The following is a 19,814-nucleotide window of genomic DNA, read 5'->3' on the forward strand; positions in this document are numbered from 1 at the left end:
CCTGGAGAACTGTTTTAGGCACAATAACCTGCACATTGTTGTTCTCTGTGAGGATGTCAAACCATACAAATAGAAGGTTTCAGCAGCACTCATGGTTAAAAAATAGAGGCTCTTAGAACGCTTTTTGATCAAAGCGTGTCCCCCATTCACCATGAGGAGGTTGGGACATCTCTGAGGATGTCAAACCGCCTGACCTTTATCAGCTATGTGAGGTCAAGCTTTCTAAAGCCCTGTGCTTTGAAAATTCGTGCAAGGTCGAAAGGGAACATAAAGTGGGACCTGACCCCTGCTCTGGTAGCAACAATGCTTCGGTCTTTCTCAAGGATTAGGCCGCCCCAGGTCATTATGTGGTTTTTGGACTATAATGATAAACTGTCTCCTCTGCAAGCTTTTCCCTATTAGACTTTCCCTCTGATGCTTTGGGGTGTAAAGTGTTGCTCTTTGAGGGTTTTTCTGTGGCTGTTGTATTGCTTCAGAGGGCGTGCAGTGCTATCTGCTCTATACCAAGAAAAGCCTGTTTCAAGCTCTAGTACCCAGCTCTATAGATGGTATACCACGCTTTACATATTTCTATGAGTTTCTGTCTGAGGCAGAATGTACCCTCTCTAGTTTGGAGCACTGTGATGGACATCCTCCTCCAAGGTTATCTGATCGCTTAAGTCTTCTTTTGCCCTCTTTTATTGACCCCTCCCATTGGGCTATGTCCAAAACTGCACAGCGGTTTGGACAAGGTGCAGCACCATCCCGAGCTGGGTTAATGGATGCAGAAAGAGCAGTTTATAATGTATGCTGTGGCTGGCTCGGGATAGTGCTGGACCGGGTAGGGATCACTGGGAGCTTTCGATTCTTCCTTCATGGTTTATACTCTAGTCCTCTGGCGCCAAGCTACACGTTGGCTTTATTGTCCCCTACATTTTCTCTGTTTAAGGGGACAAGGCAGGGATGCCCCCTGTCTCCTCTCCTTTCAATGTTACCCTGAAAAGGCTGGCTTGTTTTCAAGGGATTGTCGTCCAGTGAGCAATGGTCAAACTGAACCTTTTTTGTGGATGATGTCCTAATTTTCATGTCAGACCCGCGTTTCCATTATGTCCCCCTGATGTCAGCCTTTACCCATTTTGGCTCATTTTCAGGATAGACGGTCAACCAGCTTAAAAGTGAGATCTTGTCCCTGGGTCCTCCCAAACAGCCTTGTATTTTGAAATCTCTTGATGTTTCCCTATCACTTATCAAGCGTACATTTTGTGGGAATTAAAATAGGGAAGGTTCCTTCATCTATGTACACTTTAAACTACCCGCCTCTAGTTGAAAAAATATTTGCCGGAACTGAAACGTTGGTTTTATCTCCCCATCTACTTTTTAGGGAAGCATCATCTTGTTTTCCCAGGCTCTAAATCCGGCCTCTCCTTAATAATTTTGTTAAGTTTAATTAGGCATTTAAATGTTTTACATGGAATGGGAAAGGGCCATGGATTGCCTTGCCAAAACTGATGATCCACAAGGCAGATGTTAGGGTAGGTCTCCCCATCAACCAATGATTGGAGTGATGCTGACATGCTTGAGCACCTCCACAACATACACACATAGGTAAATCTGAAAAAGCAATGCCAGACTGTGAGGAAAACTGCAGCATTTGGATGCAAAGTGCGAAAAATTAAATAGCTACAAACATTGCCTCCCCCCACATAAAAATATGACACAATTCACTAAAATCACCATTTACATAATATTCACAATGATCCATAGTGGAATACACAACCTATTTTAGGCCAAATGATGTCACTAGGCTGTCACACTAGGCTGTTGTTAACAGTAAAATAGGCAACTAGTCCATTCAAAAGATACTTACTATTCTTCAACTTGTTAGGAAGCTCCAACACTTAATGTGGCTTCGGTGTGTATAATTTGGCAATCTTTTCTTAGTCCAGGCCAATTTGTAGATGGGCTACTAGGCAGGGATGAACGGAAATTCTACGCTTTTCTAGTAATTACTAACCGTATACGTTGTATAGGCTTGGAACCCTATGTAACAGGGCCCTACGCACTGACTGTTATGTTAAAAAAAAAACATAGTATATGCAGAGTATATGGAACACTCCAGTTATCCATGCAGTTAAAGGATCAAAATATGTTCCTCTGAATACTTACTGGATTCATATACTGAATTTTCATTTAATTTGATTAAATGTTTATATGTCCACAAATGAAAAAAAAAAAAAAAAACATCACATATTTTATGGTGTACTTCCATTTTTTTTACATGACTGCTTATGGGCCACTGCTTTTTGTATCCTTTATTTAAAGGTTTATTTATGGGATTATGAATTTCATTGGAAGAGTAAGGCAAGGAGTCATCATTTATCGATGTATAGAAGTCCCTTCTCCTATAGGCTTGCTATAGTTTTGGAGTCTGCATTTCTTTCCACTATAGTCATCATGTGGATATGAGCAGTGTGCCAGAGAATGCTTCACCTGATTAGATCCTGTGGTAAGAATGATGGCCAGCTATGCAGGCTCACCACAGGCCTATCTTATGTTGTGTGTGGATTTTGTTAGAGTCCATCTGTCTTTCAAGCAGTTAATGTTCTTATATATCGACATTCATAAAAATCCTAAGGTTGCATAGCAAAAGACAGCCAGGTGTGCTGCCTCATAATGTCTAAGAAAGAAAAAAAAATTGAAATATTGTCTATCCAACTGTCTTTACGTGTTTTGTTGAAATAAATAATAAAATCTCATTGTATTGGCTGTCTTCAATTACAAAACACATACACAGAGACAGTGTTTATACATAGATATTTCCTTACTGTGCTTTTCGTGTAAGGAAAACATATGGCCTGAGTATAGGACATGCCAACAATTTGGAACCATTAAATTAACATGTGATTGCCATTTTATAATACCGACTCCCAACACGTATACCATATCAACTTGTTGTTGCTTTTAATCATTTGAATATTTCAGTTTTATGCAGTTAACAGAACTATGTAGTTGCCTATTTTGAAGTGATGCTCAGTTCATATGACCTGTTAAGATATATGTGTTACGCCGAGCGCTCCGGGTCCCCGCTCCTCCCCGCTCGCAGCATTCTCTTATTCACAGCGCCCCGGTCAGACCTGCTGACCGGGTGCGCTGCGATATTGCTCCCAGCCGGGATGCGATTCGCGATGCGGGACGCGCCCGCTCGCGATGCGCATCTCGGCTCCCGTACCTGACCCGTTCCCCGACGTACCTGACGCCGCTGCAAGACCATCCCGCTTTGCGGCGGGCTCTGGTGAATACCAGTAGCAACTTAGAACCGGTCCACCGACACGGTCCACGCCAATCCCTCTCTGGCACAGAGGATCCACCTCCAGCCAGCCGAATCGTGACAGTAGATCCTGCCATGGATCCTGCTGAGGTCCCGCTGCCAGTTGTCGCCGACCTCACCACGGTGGTCACCCAGCAGTCGCAACAGATAGCGCAACAAGGCCACCAGCTGTCTCAACTGACCGTGATGCTACAGCAGCTACTACCACAGCTTCAGCAATCATCTCCTCCGCCAGCTCCTGCACCTCCTCCGCAGTGAGTGGCCGCATCCAACCTCCGATTATCTTTGCCGGATAAATTTGATGGGGACTCTAAATTTTGCCATGGTTTTCTTTCACAATGTTCCCTGCATTTGGAGATGATGTCGGACCAGTTTCCAACTGAAAGTTCAAAGGTGGCTTTCGTAGTCAGCCTTCTGTCTGAGAAAGCCCTGTCATGGGCCACACCGCTCTGGGACCACAATGATCCTGTCACTGCCTCTGTACACTCCTTCACGGAGATTTGAAGTGTCTTTGAGGAACCTGCCCGAGCCTCTTCTGCCGAGACTGCCCTGCTGAACCTGGTCCAGGGTAATTCTTCTGTTGGCGAGTACGCCATCCAATTCCGTACTCTCGCCTCCGAATTATCCTGGAATAACGAGGCCCTCTGCGCGACCTTTAAAAAAGGCCTATCCAGTAACATTAAAGATGTGCTGGCCGCACGAGAAATTCCTGCTAACCTGCATGAACTTATTCCTCTTGCCACCCGCATTGACATGCGTTTTTCCAAAAGGCGTCAGGAGCTCCGCCAGGATATGGACTTTGTTCGCACGAGGCGGTTTCTCTCCCCGGCTCCTATCTCCTCTGGTCCTCTGCAATCCGTTCCTGTGCCTTCCGCCGTGGAGGCTATGCAAGTTGACCGGTCTCGCTTGACACCTCAAGAGAGGACACAACGCCGCATGGAGAACCTTTGCCTGTACTGTGCCGGTACCGAACATTTCTTGAAGGATTGTCCTATCCGTCCTCCTCGCCAGGAAAGACGCACGCTGACTCCGCACAAAGGTGAGACAGCTCTTGATGTGAACTCTGCTTCTCCACGTCTTACTGTGCCTGTGCGGATTTCTTCTTCTACCTTCTCCTTCTCAGCTATGGCCTTCTTGGATTCCGGATCTGCAGGAAATTTTATTTTGGCCTCTCTCATCAACAGGTTCAACATCCCGGTGACCAGTCTCGCCAGACCCCTCTACATCAACTCTGTTAATAATGAAAGATTGGACTGTACCGTGCGTTACCGCACGGAACCTCTCTTAATGTGCATCGGACCCCATCACGAAAAAATTGAATTCTTGGTCCTCTCTAACTGCACTTCAGAAATTCTTCTTGGATTACCGTGGCTTCAACGCCATTCCCCAACCCTTGATTGGACCACAGGGGAAATCAAGAACTGGGGTTCTTCTTGCCACAAGGACTGTCTTAAACCGTCTCCCTGTACTCACAGTCAAGACCCTGTGGTTCCCCCGGTATCTGGTCTTCCCAAGGCCTATCTGGATTATGCTGATGTTTTTTGCAAAAAACAAGCAGAGACTTTGCCTCCTCACAGGCCTTATGACTGTCCTATTGACCTCCTCCCGGGTACTACTCCACCCCGGGGCAGAATCTATCCTCTGTCTGCTCCGGAAACTCAAGCCATGTCGGAGTACATCCAAGAGAACTTAAAAAAGGGGTTTATCCGCAAGTCCTCCTCCTCTGCCGGAGCTGGATTTTTTTTTGTTTCCAAAAAAGACGCCTCCCTACGCCCTTGCATTGATTACCGCGGTCTTAATAAAATCACTGTAAAAAACCGCTACCCCCTACCTCTTATCTCGGAACTCTTTGACCGCCTACGAGGCGCTCACATCTTTACCAAGCTGGACTTAAGAGGTGCTTATAATCTCATCCGCATCAGGGAGGGGGACGAATGGAAGACTGCATTTAACACCAGAGATGGACACTTTGAATATCTGGTTATGCCCTTTGGCCTTTGCAACGCCCCTGCCGTCTTCCAAGACTTTGTAAATGAAATTTTTCGTGATCTTCTATATACCTGTGTTGTGGTTTACCTGGACGATATTCTGATTTTTTCTGCTAACCTAGAAGAACACCGCCAGCATGTCCGCATGGTTCTTCAGAGACTTCGGGACAATCAATTATATGCCAAAATGGAAAAATGTCTCTTTGAATGTCATTCTCTTCCTTTCCTAGGATACTTAGTCTCTGGCCAGGGACTACAAATGGACCCAGATAAACTATCTGCCGTATTAGATTGGCCACGCCCCTCCGGACTCCATGCTATCCAACGTTTTTTGGGGTTTGCCAATTATTACAGACAATTTATTCCACACTTTTCCACTATTGTGGCTCCTATCGTGGCTCTAACCAAGAAAAACGCCAATCCTAAGTCCTGGTCTCCTCAAGCGGAAGACGCATTTAAACATCTCAAGTCTGCCTTTTCTTCTGCTCCCGTACTCTCCAGACCTGACCCATCTAAACCCTTCTTATTGGAAGTAGACGCCTCCTCGGTGGGAGCTGGAGCAGTTCATCTACAAAAAAATTCTTCCGGGCATGCTGTTACTAGTGGTTATTTTTATAGGACCTTCACCCCGGCGGAGAAAAATTGCTCAATTGGTGATCGAGAATTACTGGCCATAAAATTGTCGCTTGAGGAATGGAGGCACCTGCTGGAGGGATCCAAATATCCAGTTATTATATACACTGACCACAAGAATCTCTCTTATCTCCAGTCTGCCCAACGGCTGAACCCTCGCCAGGCTAGGTGGTCGTTGTTCTTCGCCCGTTTTAACTTTGTAATTCATTTTCGCCCTGCTGACAAGAACATTAGGGCCGATGCCCTCTCTCGTTCTTCAGATGCCTCTGAAGTGGAAGCCTCCCCGCAACACATCATTCCTCCGGACTGTCTGATCTCCACTTCTCCAGCTTCCATCAGACAAACTCCTCCAGGGAAGACCTTCGTTTCTCCACGCCAGCGCCTCAGGATTCTCAAGTGGGGACACTCCTCCCACCTCGCAGGCCATGCTGGCATCAAAAAATCCATCCAACTCATCTCTCGATTTTATTGGTGGCCTACTCTGGAGAGTGATGTTGTTGATTTCGTGCGGGCTTGTACTGTCTGTGCCCGGGATAAGACCCCTCGCCAGAAGCCTGCTGGTCTCCTTCATCCTCTGCCTATTCCTGAACAACCTTGGTCACAGATTGGTATGGACTTTATTACTGACTTGCCTTTATCCCATGGCAACACAGTTGTTTGGGTGGTCGTTGATCGATTCTCCAAGATGGCACATTTTATCCCTCTTCCAGGCCTTCCTTCGGCGCCTCAGTTGGCGAAGCATTTTTTTATACACATTTTTCGCCTTCACGGGTTGCCCACGCATATCATCTCGGATAGAGGCGTTCAATTTGTGTCTAAATTCTGGAGGGCCCTCTGTAAGCAGCTCAAGATCAAATTAAACTTCTCTTCTTCTTATCATCCCCAATCCAATGGGCAAGTAGAAAGAATTAATCAGGTCCTGGGTGACTATTTGCGACATTTTGTTTCCTCCCGCCAGGATGACTGGGCAGATCTTCTACCATGGGCCGAATTCTCGTACAATTTCAGAGTCTCCGAATCCTCTGCTAAATCCCCCTTCTTCGTGGTGTACGGCCGTCACCCTCTTCCTCCCCTCCCCACTCCCATGCCCTCTGGTTTGCCCGCTGTTGATGAAGTGACTCGAGACCTCTCCACCATATGGAAAGAAACCCAAAATTCTCTTTTACAGGCTTCATCCCGGATGAAAAAATATGCTGATAAGAAAAGAAGAATTCCCCCCATTTTTGCTCCCGGAGACAAGGTATGGCTCTCCACTAAGTATGTCCGCTTTCGTGTCCCCAGTTATAAACTGGGACCACGTTATCTTGGTCCTTTCAAAGTCAAGTGCCAGATCAACCCTGTCTCTTACAAACTCCTTCTTCCTCCTTCTCTCCGTATCCCCAATGCCTTCCATGTCTCTCTCCTTAAACCACTCACCCTTAACCGCTTCTCTCCCAAAGTTCTTTCTCCCACTCCAGTTTCCGGGTCATCTGACATCTTTTCGGTGAAGGAGATTCTAGCATCCAAGACGGTCAGAGGTAAAAGATTCCTTTTGGTTGACTGGGAGAATTGCGGCCCAGAGGAGAGATCTTGGGAACCTTAGGACAACATCCTGGACAAAAGTCTTATCCTCAGGTTCTCAGGCTCCAAGAAGAGGGGGAGACCCAAGGGGGGGGTACTGTTATGCCGAGCGCTCCGGGTCCCCGCACCTCCCCGGAGCACTCGCAGCGTTCTTTTATTCACAGCGCCCCGGTCAGACCTGCTGACCGGGTGCGCTGCGATATTGCTCCCAGCCGGGATGTGATTCGCGATGCGGGACGTGCCCGCTCGCGATGCGCATCCTGGCTCCCATACCTTACCCGTTCCCCGTCTGTGTTGTCCTGGCGCGCGCGGCCCCGCTCCTTAGGGCGCGCACGCGCCGGGTCTCTGCGATTTAAAGGGCCACTGCGCCACTGATTGGCGCAGAAGGCCTAATCAGTATTTTCACCTGTGCACTCCCTACTTATACCTCACTTCCCCTGCACTCCCTCGCTGGATCTTGTTGCCATTGTGCCAGTGAAAGCGTTTCCTTGTGTGTTCCTAGCCTGTGTTCCAGACCTCCTGCCGTTGCCCCTGACTACGATCCTTGCTGCCTGCCCTGACCTTCTGCTACGTCCGACCTTGCTCTTGTCTACTCCCTTGTACCGCGCTTATCTCAGCAGTCAGAGAGGTTGAGCCGTTGCCGGTGGATATGACCTGGTTGCTACCGCTGCTGCAAGACCATCCCGCTTTGCGGCAGGCTCTGGTGAATACCAGTAGCAACTTAGAACCGGTCCACCGACACGGTCCACGCCAATCCCTCTCTGGCACAGAGGATCCACCTCCAGCCAGCCGAATCGTGACAATATGGAGATCAAAGTCCCCTGGCCAGGATCCTCTACAAGTACGTTGATCCACCAAATAAGAGCTGATCCTCCTACTGGTGGACTTGGCTCTGATATATATGTTATATTATATAATAATAAGATGTACTGGCACTTATTTGGTCACCACTGAGCAGCAAACTCTAAAATGAGATCCCCTGTCCCCTGTGCCCTGGGTGCTTTTAACAAAACAGTTTTTGGTATCCGCAGCATGCCCCTTTAGCCTGCAAAGAGTCTGTGTGTGTGTTTTCGTGTGTGTGTTGGGGGGGGGGGTAGTGCTAGGTGGTGATTAGGGATGAGATAATCGAATATGACGAATCCGAATTCATTACATATTTCTGGAAAAATTTGATTCGTAACGAATGTGAATATCGCCGCAATTCGATCACTGCGAATCAGTTTATTAAACTCCATTTAGTGCGGTCCAGGCTCCAGGGCATCTACAATGGCGGATCCAAATGTGAGGACATGGGGCAAGGAATCCTGGGAAGGCGGGAACAAGGGTCAGTGGGATGACCCTAAATCACATGCAGGATGCAGGATGCCACCCCTGTGATGTCACAGCCCTACATAATCGGCAGCCATCTTGCAGTCAGTCACATCATTGTTCTATTACAGAGAGAGAGGGACAGACAGCAGTGTGTGTTGCACAGGAAAGCATTTTTACAGCAGCGATTCACTTCCCAGTCACATCAGCGTTCTATTGCAAAGAGGGACAGAGAGCAGTGTGTTGCACAGAAAATCTTTTTTACAACAGAGATTAACCTCAAGCCCAAATCCAGCCTAGAAGCACTGATAGGGAAGGGAGTGAGATTGAGAGAGAAAGTGAAATTTTGGGTGTAGTACACAGCGACTGTGTACTGCAGCACTGATGCGCACAACAATTGAAAAGCTAATAGTAGCCAACCAGTTAGGGTGAGCAGAGCACTAAAAGCATATTGTACTCTATTAAGTGTAACCTGTGCGAACATCTAAGTGGTGTACCATTTTGTTCCTGTTAAAGTCTTAAGGGCCTAAAAACTGTGACAGGCCAGGCAAAAGTACACACCTGCTGGTGTTGTAGACAAATACTGTTTTAAGCATACTGGAGCGCATTGTCCTCCCCTCATAAGTGCATACCACATACGTACATCTAAGTGGTGTACCATTTTCTTCCTGTTAAAGTCTTAAGGGCCTAGATACTGTGAAAGGCCAGCCAAAAGTACACACCTGCTGATGCTGTAGACAAATACTGTTTTAAGCATACTGAAGCGCATTGTCCTCCCCTCATAAGTGCATACCACATATGTACATCTAAGTGGTGTACCATTTTGTTCCTGTTAAAGTCTTAAGGGCCTAGATACTGTGAAAGGCCAGCCAAAAGTACACACCAGATGGTGTTGTAGACAAATACTGTTTTAAACGTAGTGGAGCATATTGTTCTCCCCTCATAAGTGCATACCACATACGTACATCTAAGTGGTGCATCATTTTTTCCCTGTTAAAGTCTTCAGCAGCTGAGCCAGCAAGGTGGTAGAATGGTTGGCAATCAGCATGGTGGCAGAAGTGGAAAGTCTGGAGCCAAACGTGCCCGGGGTAGATCACCTGCTTTGCGGGAGCCTACCTTCTCGGGAGGTAGTGAAACAGGGATTCCTGGAGTCAGCGGCAGTAGCATTCAATCAGTGCAGATTGTTTTAGGGAAAATCAGCTACTCGGCGGTGTAGCAGTTTATCATCAAGCATCCGGAGGATGCTAACCTGGCCACATGCAAGATGTGTCGGCAGAAGGGGAAGTGTGGCCAGGGTCCCAATGTTGGCACCACGGCCCTGCATCAACATATGCAGCATCACCATAAAGCGGCCTGGGAGAACTGCGGCTCGGATGTGGTGGTCCAGCCTGCTGCATCACCCAGTGGCACACCGCTCCCTTTTTCAGCCAGCCAAAGCTCCACCACCTCGGCTGAAGGGAGGTGTGTGTCAAACCCATCTTCTGTCGCTCCAGATGCTCCTGCTCCTCCTACTTCGAGTCAGTCATTCCGACAGCAATCCATCGGTGAAGCTATATCCAAGAGACAACAGTATGCGCCCACTCATCCAACAGCTCAGAAGCTGAATGTGCTCCTGTCCAAGTTGCTGGTGCTGCATTCCCTCCCTTTTCAAGTGGTGGACTCTGCACCTTTCAGAGAACTGATGGCTTGTGCCGAGCCAAGGCGGAGAGTCCCAAACCATCATTTCTTTGCGAAGAAGGCAGTACCAGCCCTGCACGATTTTGTGGAACAGAAGGTGGACCAGTCCTTGAGCCTGTTGGTGTGTACCAAAGTGCACGGCATCACCGACGTGTGTAGCTGTAATTACGGTCAGGGACAATACATGTCCTTTACGGCTCACTGGGTAAATGTGGTTCCTGCACAGCCACAATAGCAACTTGAACAGGTCACACCGCTTCTGCCTCCACGTTCTCATGCCGTTGGTCCTGTGACAATGTGTGACTCCGTCTCCTCATCCTTCACCATGTCCTCAGCCTCCACTGCACGGACAAGTCTCAGTGCCCCTGCAGCATACCATGTCTGCAGGGCATGTCGGTGTCACGCTGTTCTTCACATGGTTTGCCTTGGCGAACAGAGTCACACAGGGGAGGGAGTGGTAAAAGTCATTCATCAAGAAATCGACTGACAATGGGAAGAACATATTTTCTGTGCTGCGACAAGGAAGCCTGAGACATGCGCCCTGCATGACACACGTGTTCAATCTGGTTGTGAAGCAGTTTCTGAAGTGTTCCCCCCATTTGCAAGACACCCTACCAATGGGAAGGAAACTTTGCATCCACTTCAGCCACTCATACACCGCAAAGCACACCCTCCTTGAGCTGCAGCGTGAGAACGGTATTCCCCAACATAGTCTGATTTGCAAAATTTCCACGCGTTGGAATTCCACCATCCATATGTTGGACCAACTATACGAATAGAGAAAAGCCATCACCAATTTCTTGTTGAGCCAAGCGGATAGGGGGACTCCCCTGTGTAACTTCAATGTCAACCAGTGGCAGCTTATACATGACCCCTGCCGTTTGCTCAGGCCCTTTGAGAAAGCCACATTATTAGTCAGTCACCAGGGTTACGGGATGAACGATGGAGACATGGCACTTACCTCTCACAGCCACATGAACCCTGTAGGGGCTGAACTGGAGGAGGACGAGGAGGATGAGGGGGGGGGGGGGGGGGGAGCACAGTGGAGCACAGTTTAGGTTTCGCAAGATGAGCAGTTTTTCTAGTCATCTGACAGGAGAGGAGGAGCAGGAGCAGCCAGAGGAGCTAGAGGGTTATGAGGAAGGTGAGATGATGGACCCAGACACATCGTCGGAGTATGCAGTGGAAATGGAGGCAAGGAGCCCCTCCGAGTCGCTTGCACAAATGTCATGATGCATGCTCACTTGCTTGTATAGTGACAGCCGAATTTTCACCATTAGTCAGCGGGATGACTTCTGTCTCTCCACCTTATTTGACCCTCGCTACCGGCACAAAATGGGGGCCTTTTTTACACCCACTGAGAGGGACGACAAACTGACCTACTACAGAGACATCCTACGTAGTCAGTTGCCCGATGCCTATCTGCACCATTGTCCATCCTCTCGCAGGTCTGACTCGGTGGGCCCTCTGCGCTCACCTTCCACTGCCATGGCTGCTGGGGAGGTGTGGGATGGCAGGAGCACTACCAGCTCCATCAGCAGCAGCCTGAGTCTACAGTCAATGATGAGTAGCTTACTTCATCTGCATAGTGAAGCAACTCATCAGCAGCAGGTAGACCTGGAGCAGGACCTGAACCAGCAGGTGATGGCATACCTTGACATGCCCATGCCAACACACCTTGAAGATCAGCTGGACTTCTGGGCAGCCAAACTTGATTTGTGGCAACAACTAGCAGAGTTTGCCCTGGAAAATCTGTCCTGCCCGGCCAGTGGTGTGCCATCAGAGCGGGTGTTTGGTGTGGCGGGGGCCATAGTCACCCCAAGGAGAACTTGTCTGTTTATGAAAAATATGGAGACATTGACCTTTGTGAAGATTAATCAGGCATGGATCAGCAAGGATTTCCACCCACCAATGCCTGATGCATCAGTGTAGATTGACCAGGGTGCCACACCAACACTTCACAAATATGGATAGTGCTACACATATTTAAAGTGCTGCTCCCTAGTTACAGACATTCCTCAGCATCAGACCACAAGTAAGTATTGAGGATATGCATAAGCTAAAACTTAACTTTTTTTTAGGATAAAATATATGCACCCCAACATTTTTTCAAATCAAACAAAAGGAAAGGTGTGCAAAAAACCCCATGTGCCACCTACACCACCAAGTATTGATGTGATGCAAAGACCTCTAAAAGGTGGAAGGGAACAACGTATGGTCCATTTTAACCAGTGGGGTAAAAACTTCCCTTGTAAGGCCCTACTCTCGCATTGTTAAAGGGTAGCTCCCACCATCCTATTTTTTTTTTTTGCTAGCCCGTTCCCCCCCCCCCACTACGACACTAGCCCGTTCACTCCTCCCCCCTCCCCCGCCCTGCATACCCCGTTCCCTCATTACACTTGCACACTTGCAGTTACTACAGAGTCCGGCAGCGGGCGTGCAGAGACAGCGGCGGCAACGAGGCGGCGGTGGCGATGTGCGGGAAGAGTGGCCTCCAAGCCAGTGGCCAGACATTGCCGTCTATAGCAACTGATTCAGTCAGCGCTGGCTGCACTCGGAGGTTCTGGAAGGGATTTTTCTGTCTGGAGCTTTGTAAGTGTGAACGTGCATATAGGCCTTGTGATGGCTGAGTGCATAACTTACTGTTAGCAACAACTTTTAGGGATGCTCCCCCAAAGGGGTTAACCCGAAAAACTAGATATCCCCCCTGTTTAAAACTTCAATGTTTTATTAAATCACTTAAAATGAAACAAATAGAGGACAAATGAGTGTTTGGTGAATATTAAAAACACGACCCGTGCTCAGCTGGTTAACTCTGGGTGTCCACTAGTGTGTCAAACCTCGACTCTTAACATATAGCTTTTAGCTGTGGACATACACTTGTATATGCGCTGGCTTTATGGTCGCTATTTAAAATAAGATGCTAGCCATCAGCTCCACGACGTTTCATCAGCCCATGCTGACTTTATCAAGGGAGTCCGGCTAATGGCCGCAATCACGGAATCCCTTCCTTATATGTACTCTGTTGGTGACGTTTTAAATGAGCGCTTCACAAGCGCATCCCTTTGGTCCAATCGTGTCCCATCACGTATGTTCCGGCTGTTTCTGCCCAGTGACAGCCTCACACGTGTTCTCACTACATGGTGGTGTCATAGGGCATGTATGTTATGCGCCGCGCGTGCGCAAGAACTTAAAAACCATTCCTGATATATCCATTGCGTGTGTGCTGCGCATGCACCAGAACCTTTGTTTTTGCTTTTCCAAATTGGTTATCTGCGCATGTCCCCATCGGTACACGCATGGTTGTTGACTTAGAGTTTTACAGCCATTCCGGAAACTGTCGCGCTTGCACACTAGTCCGGATCGTGGAAGTGCAAGGTTTGTATTGTACCCTATGAGATTAACAATTTTGCAGCACTATACAAGATATTTCGGGAGCCTCGGTAATGCTAGTGTAGAATTTTATACTATTGCCGTAGTTAGAAAGGGGAAATATAATCTTTCTATTGTATATGCAAGTTTATGGTTGATTATGGATTCTATTTTTGCTATGAAGTATATCTTATAGATTCATAAATTAATAAATTAATTATGACTCCTATATTGCTGGGAGATTTCTAGGAAATCTGTTTTGTGAATTTGTGAGGTTAACAGGCAGGACCTTTATTTGCCCTTGCATAGGGTTAAGAAGCTACAGCACTCTTTGCCCTTCAATAACTCAATGGAGCAATAGCCATGTGTGTATGTATGGATAAAATCCATGTAAATACAGGCATATTCCCTTTCCATATAGAGGGATCCCACATTATTGTGGTGATTTATATCTTTACAGTGATTTCAGTTGTAGTAAAGTTATTCATCACATGTAGCCTATTTTTATTTTTAATGGTACAAATGAGTGCTAAAGTTTCATTGTGCTTGGATTGGTGGCATGATGCAGTTTTGCGTTATATTTATATTTTGATCCTTTTCTTGTATTAAGTAGCCCTTCATTTAGGTTGTATTTTTCTTATTCTTTAGATTACATTCCTGCATCCAGATCCGCCATCTCACCAACTCTCATCTCCCAGCCCTCATCTCCATGGGCCAAGACCCCGAGGTCCCGTAGTAAATAAGCGAGGTAGGTACAAATATATATATATGGTACATATATACTAAGGACGGACCAGTATTTGGTCTGTTGTCATATTGTGATACTCAATCTGAACTATATAAAGACTCATGGATTACCGGTATACACCAACACTTACATTGTTCCCAAAGAACTTTATAGATATTTTATTGATATTTTAGTCCAAGAATGCAGTGAATGAAAAGCCTTCATTCAGTAGTATTTTGTCCATTTGGCCTCTTCCTTCAGTAGTATTTTGTTTACATCTCCTTTTCTCTTTATATAAATTTTTTTTTATTAAGGGTATAAAACACGGGGATACAGGAAATAAAAAAAAGGGAGGGGTAAACAGGGAAAAAAAAAACACAAAAACAAAGGTGAATGGGGGAAGTGGAGCAATGCATAAAAGGAACAGCTACACATATAGCGTCAATACAAATGTGAATGAACAGGCATTCTTCAATGCAAATGCAGCAGAATTGACCAACGCTATGCAGTCCATAAGGTCAGCTAGGCTTGGGTCATCTCAGAAGGAATAAATCCCAACCATTACACAGTACCTGGAGCAAGTGCATTAACCAAAATCGAAAAATAAATAAATAAATAAAGTAAAATAAAAAAATTAAGAAAAAAAGAGGGGGGGGGGAGGGGTCAAAGCAAAAGATGAACACCATAGACATCAGACATGAGAGAAAGCGATAAGAACAGACGGGCAAGCAAGAGGAAAGGCAAGGAGGAAAGTCCAGAGAAGAAGAGGGTGTAGACAGGGGAAAGGAACTGACACCAGTGTCATCTAGGGAGGGTGAGGGGGGCGGAAGGCGCCAGTGGGGATATTATCCGTATGGCATTATGATGGAGACAGGAAATGGTATGCAGGAGAGTCAGTGAATCGTGACCAGGGTGCCCAACAGAGTAGGGATTGCTCAGAGGTACCAAACGATGCTGCCACACATTCCTCCATACTATGAATAAAGTGCACCTCTCTGAACCAGTCTGTGAGCGAAGGGGGGGGGGGAGCACTGATTTCCAATGTCTAGGTATCACTCTATGGGCAGCCGCTAGGAAAGTACAAATCAGACCCCTCTTCAGTGTCTTAATCGTACCTGGTAACATGGTAAGCAGCAAGGCTTGCGGGGTGCGGGGCAAAGAGACCTCCATGAACTTGAGTACGACATCGAGGACCCCTGTTCAAAAGGGAAGGAGGGTCGGGCAATCCAGCCACACATGGGACATGGTCCCAGGAGCCTCGCCACACCTTTGACAAACCTCCAGCACCGTCAGAAAAAAGTGATGCAGTAGGGTCGGTACCTGATACCATCAGGACAGGAGCTTGTAATTTGTCTCTTGTATTTGGACAGACACTGATGTCTTGTGGCACAGGACAGCAGCCTTCTCCCAGTCCTGCTGCCCAAAGGTGCAGTTTAGCTCCGGGGACCATCACACCCTATAAGCCAGAGGGGATGAACAAGCACTACTGAGTAGAAGAGAGTAAATCTTCAAGATTAGGCGAGTAGGAGGCACGAGGCCACACAAGTGCTTTCGAAAGGGAAGGGTTCCCTATGAAGGGTCAAGGGTTGTCTCCAGGTATGATAGAAGTGGGAAAGTTGAGTGTATTGCCAAGAATACATTGGCAGTGTAGTCAAACCCTCCAGGATCTCCATGAGAGGCCTGAGGGAGGTAGCATGTAGGACCTGAGCAAAACAAAAAGTCGCCCCCTTAGGTCTCCCCAGGAATGGGCCAGAGATACATCCCGGCGTAAAGTCGGGGTTATCACGTATCGGGACCAAGGGACCACCAGATCCTAACAGTCCGGCCCGAAGAAGGTAATGGTGGCACACTCTAAGCACTATTCGTGCACCCCAGGGAAGAGCTAAGCAGCGTGTCGCTGTCCAGTGGGACCGCCTAGTCCAGGACCCCAAGTAAATATCCAGAGCCACACTTTTGGTGAGATTTAATTTGTAAATACTCAGCCTACTAAACTCAGCAATAAGAGACAGCAAAGCCGGAAGTGAGGTGGATGGGCCTGATTTGATGCAATCCTCAAAATTTGAGTTGGTCCATCTGGTTGTTATGTGTAAGTCTAACATGTTTGGCCAACGGTGTATCTGTGTTTGTCCGTATGGTGCTTAAATGTTTCCCAATCCGTCGTCTTAGTGTTGTTTTTATGACGTATAATTTCGGACATGAGCAACTTGCTGTATATACAGAACATTTTTGCTGCTGCAATTTATAAAGTCCAATATTTTGTAAATTCTTTGGTCTGTAGGGTTGCAAAATTCTTTGGTTTAAGGTAAGACCTTGCAGGTGGAGCAATGTCCACAGGGATATGAGCCTGCTGGTGGATTTGGTAGCCATGTTGGATTAGAAGCTGGTCTTTCCTCCAGATGACTATGGACTAGCAGTTCCCATAAATTGGGTCACCTTCTGTATGTAACATTAGGTCTGGGACCAATCTTCCCTGCAAGGTCTATATCTGTTTGAAGAATAGACCAGTAAGTTTGACAAATTTTGTTTACCTGTGAGGAGTATGCATCATACGTTCCCACTAATCTGATGATTGATGTATCTGAAGTTTTCTTATTGTTGGCTCCCAATAGTGTGGTACTATCGCTGCGGTGAGCCCTATTAAAGGCTCTCCGCATGTGTTTCACTCGGTAACCTTTATTCAAAAACCTGGACATAAGATTATCATTCTCAATTATGAAATTGCTATCTTCAGAGCAATTACGTTTTGCCCTAAGGTATTGCTCTATGGGTATACTTCTCCATAGGGCCATTGGGTGCCAGCTGTTCCAGTAAAGGAGACTGTTGGTGGAGGCTGGTTTTCTAAATATATTTGTTTGAATTTTGTTGTCAGCTTCTATGTAGATGCTGAGATCTAGAAAGTTAATGGGTTTTCCCTCTATTTCTGGGTTAAATTTCATGCCAATTGTGTTGTTGTTTATTATCTCAACAAAATCATTGAACAAACATAAATCCCCATCCCCAAAAATTAAAATGTCATCTATGTACCTTCCTCAAAATAAAATGTGCTGAGTGTAAAAAATCTAATCTTCACCAAAAACAACTGTGCTCTCCCACCACCCTAAAAAATAAATTTGCATACGTGGGTGCACAAGCGGTCCCCATAGCGGTGCCCTTCACCTGCTTGTAAAGGACACCGCCAAAAAAAAGATAATTGTGTGTAAGTACAAATTGTAAGAGTTGAGTGACAAATGTATTGTGATTGTGAAATAACCTACTTTGTGTGTGTAGAAAAGTGTTTACTGCTAAATCGTGTTGAATGTTGCTATAAAGTGACTCTACATCCAAACTCATAAGAAGTGTTGTATCAGTGACAATCAGATCATTTATCTTAAGAACTATGTCTTTTGTGTCTCTTAGGTGAGAGGGAAGGGAAGGTACAAATGGTGAAAGAACTTTGTCTAAATAAATACTCGCTTTTTCAGTGAGATTGTTGTTTCCCGACAGAAATGGTTGTCCCTTAACAGGATTGAATCCTTTGTGTGTTTTAGGTAACATGGGAAAGTTGATATAGTAGGGTGCTCATTTAGAATGTATCTCTGTTCATGTTCTGATAATACCCCATCAGATGTTGCTTTCAGCAATATGTCCTTTAACGCTTGCAGGTATTCTCTGGTTGGATCTCTTAGTAGCACCTGGTAAGTATCTTGATCGTTCAGTAACTGATGTGCCATCTCAACATAGTCCTCTCTGTCTAGGACTATGTTGACACCTTTATCAGACGGCTTAATGATCAGATTTTTGTTGTCCTGTAGATTCCTCAGTGCCCGTTGTTCTTCCCAATCTAAATTGAAGTGTATTCAATTTTTTGAATGTCCTTTGAGACCAATTTCACAAATGTGTATTTGTGAGTATTAGGAGAATGGCGGGGTCATGAGAGATCTGGGTTTTAGTGCAGTAAAAGGTGCTTTAATGTCTGATGCTGTGCCCTCACTCTCCTCATATAATGATTGTAATGTTTCCAGAGCTCTAGATTACATAGTTAGTAGTACATAGTTAGTATGGTTGAAAAAAGACATAAGTCCATCAAGTTCAACCAGGGTATTGAAGGGAAGGGTGTAAGGGGATAAGGGGAAGGGATGTAGTTTTATCTATGGTAAAGAAGGCGTGTCGCTCCTTTAGACTAGATTCATTTACTGACGTTGCTCTCTCCTCACTGTTATTCTGGGCATGCCATTTGTGGAGTGCCAATTTACGGGCAAATAAGTTAACATATTTCACCCAGGTGAATTCATCAAAACGTGGTGTTGGGGTGAAAGATAATCCTTTAAATAGTAATGCTCTTTCTGATTCATTCAGATTGTGGGATGATACATTAAATATTTGCATATTGTCCTGTCTTCTTTCTTGCCTTTCCTTATTAGGTGATCCTACACTCCTGTCTGCAACATTAACTGCATCCATCTCCAATGTTGGATCTGGGGTGACCAGGGAGTTCTTTACTGATTCAATTTGTATGATGTTTGCTCTCCTATGGACATCCTCTCCTGTTATGTCCCTAATATTGCTCTGTCCAGATCTCTCATTGGTCTCAGTACTTGTCAAAACTGTTGAATTTTCTGTATGATGGAATGTCTGTTGTGATGTTGGATCCCATAAGTCTCTTGCGTTGTCTGCTCTTAGACTAATGTCACTGTTCAGTTCCTTGTTGGAAAGTCTATCACAGGGTAAATTGATGTCTTTTGTCAATATGATGTAACATTTTGTTATGGCCTTCTTTTAGGGATGGCTTCATATGACTCTCTATATACTCTGGATGTTATCACATCATCCGAGGTTTCGGCAAATTGAGTTGTGGGTTCATGAAGTTCCCCATTATGGTTCCTGTGTTTTGTGGGCCCATTGTTTGTCCTATTTGTCTCGACTGTTGAGGGACTATTCCTCCTCCTAAAAAATTCCCATTGGAAATTAGAGGGGTCTGTAAGATAGATGCTGTTAACATCTGGTAAAAATTTCATGTCAATAGCACCTTTTGAAATATATTTAGTGAGAAAAATGGTGACGTGATCAATTCTTATTTCCTGGAGACAGGTTTCCTTATACTCATCGTAAACTAGTGGTTACAGTCATGTTCATGTTGCTCCGCCAATCTTCTCTTATTATCTATATGGGTATTGTTGATATGTTATAGGTTTGTCATTTGGTGACATCAGACAAGATGTACTGTGTAAAATAAGTACATGATGACACCTGCATAAGAAGTGTA

This window comes from Hyla sarda, chromosome 1, assembly GCF_029499605.1.
Source record: "Hyla sarda isolate aHylSar1 chromosome 1, aHylSar1.hap1, whole genome shotgun sequence".
Taxonomy (NCBI): domain Eukaryota; kingdom Metazoa; phylum Chordata; class Amphibia; order Anura; family Hylidae; genus Hyla; species Hyla sarda.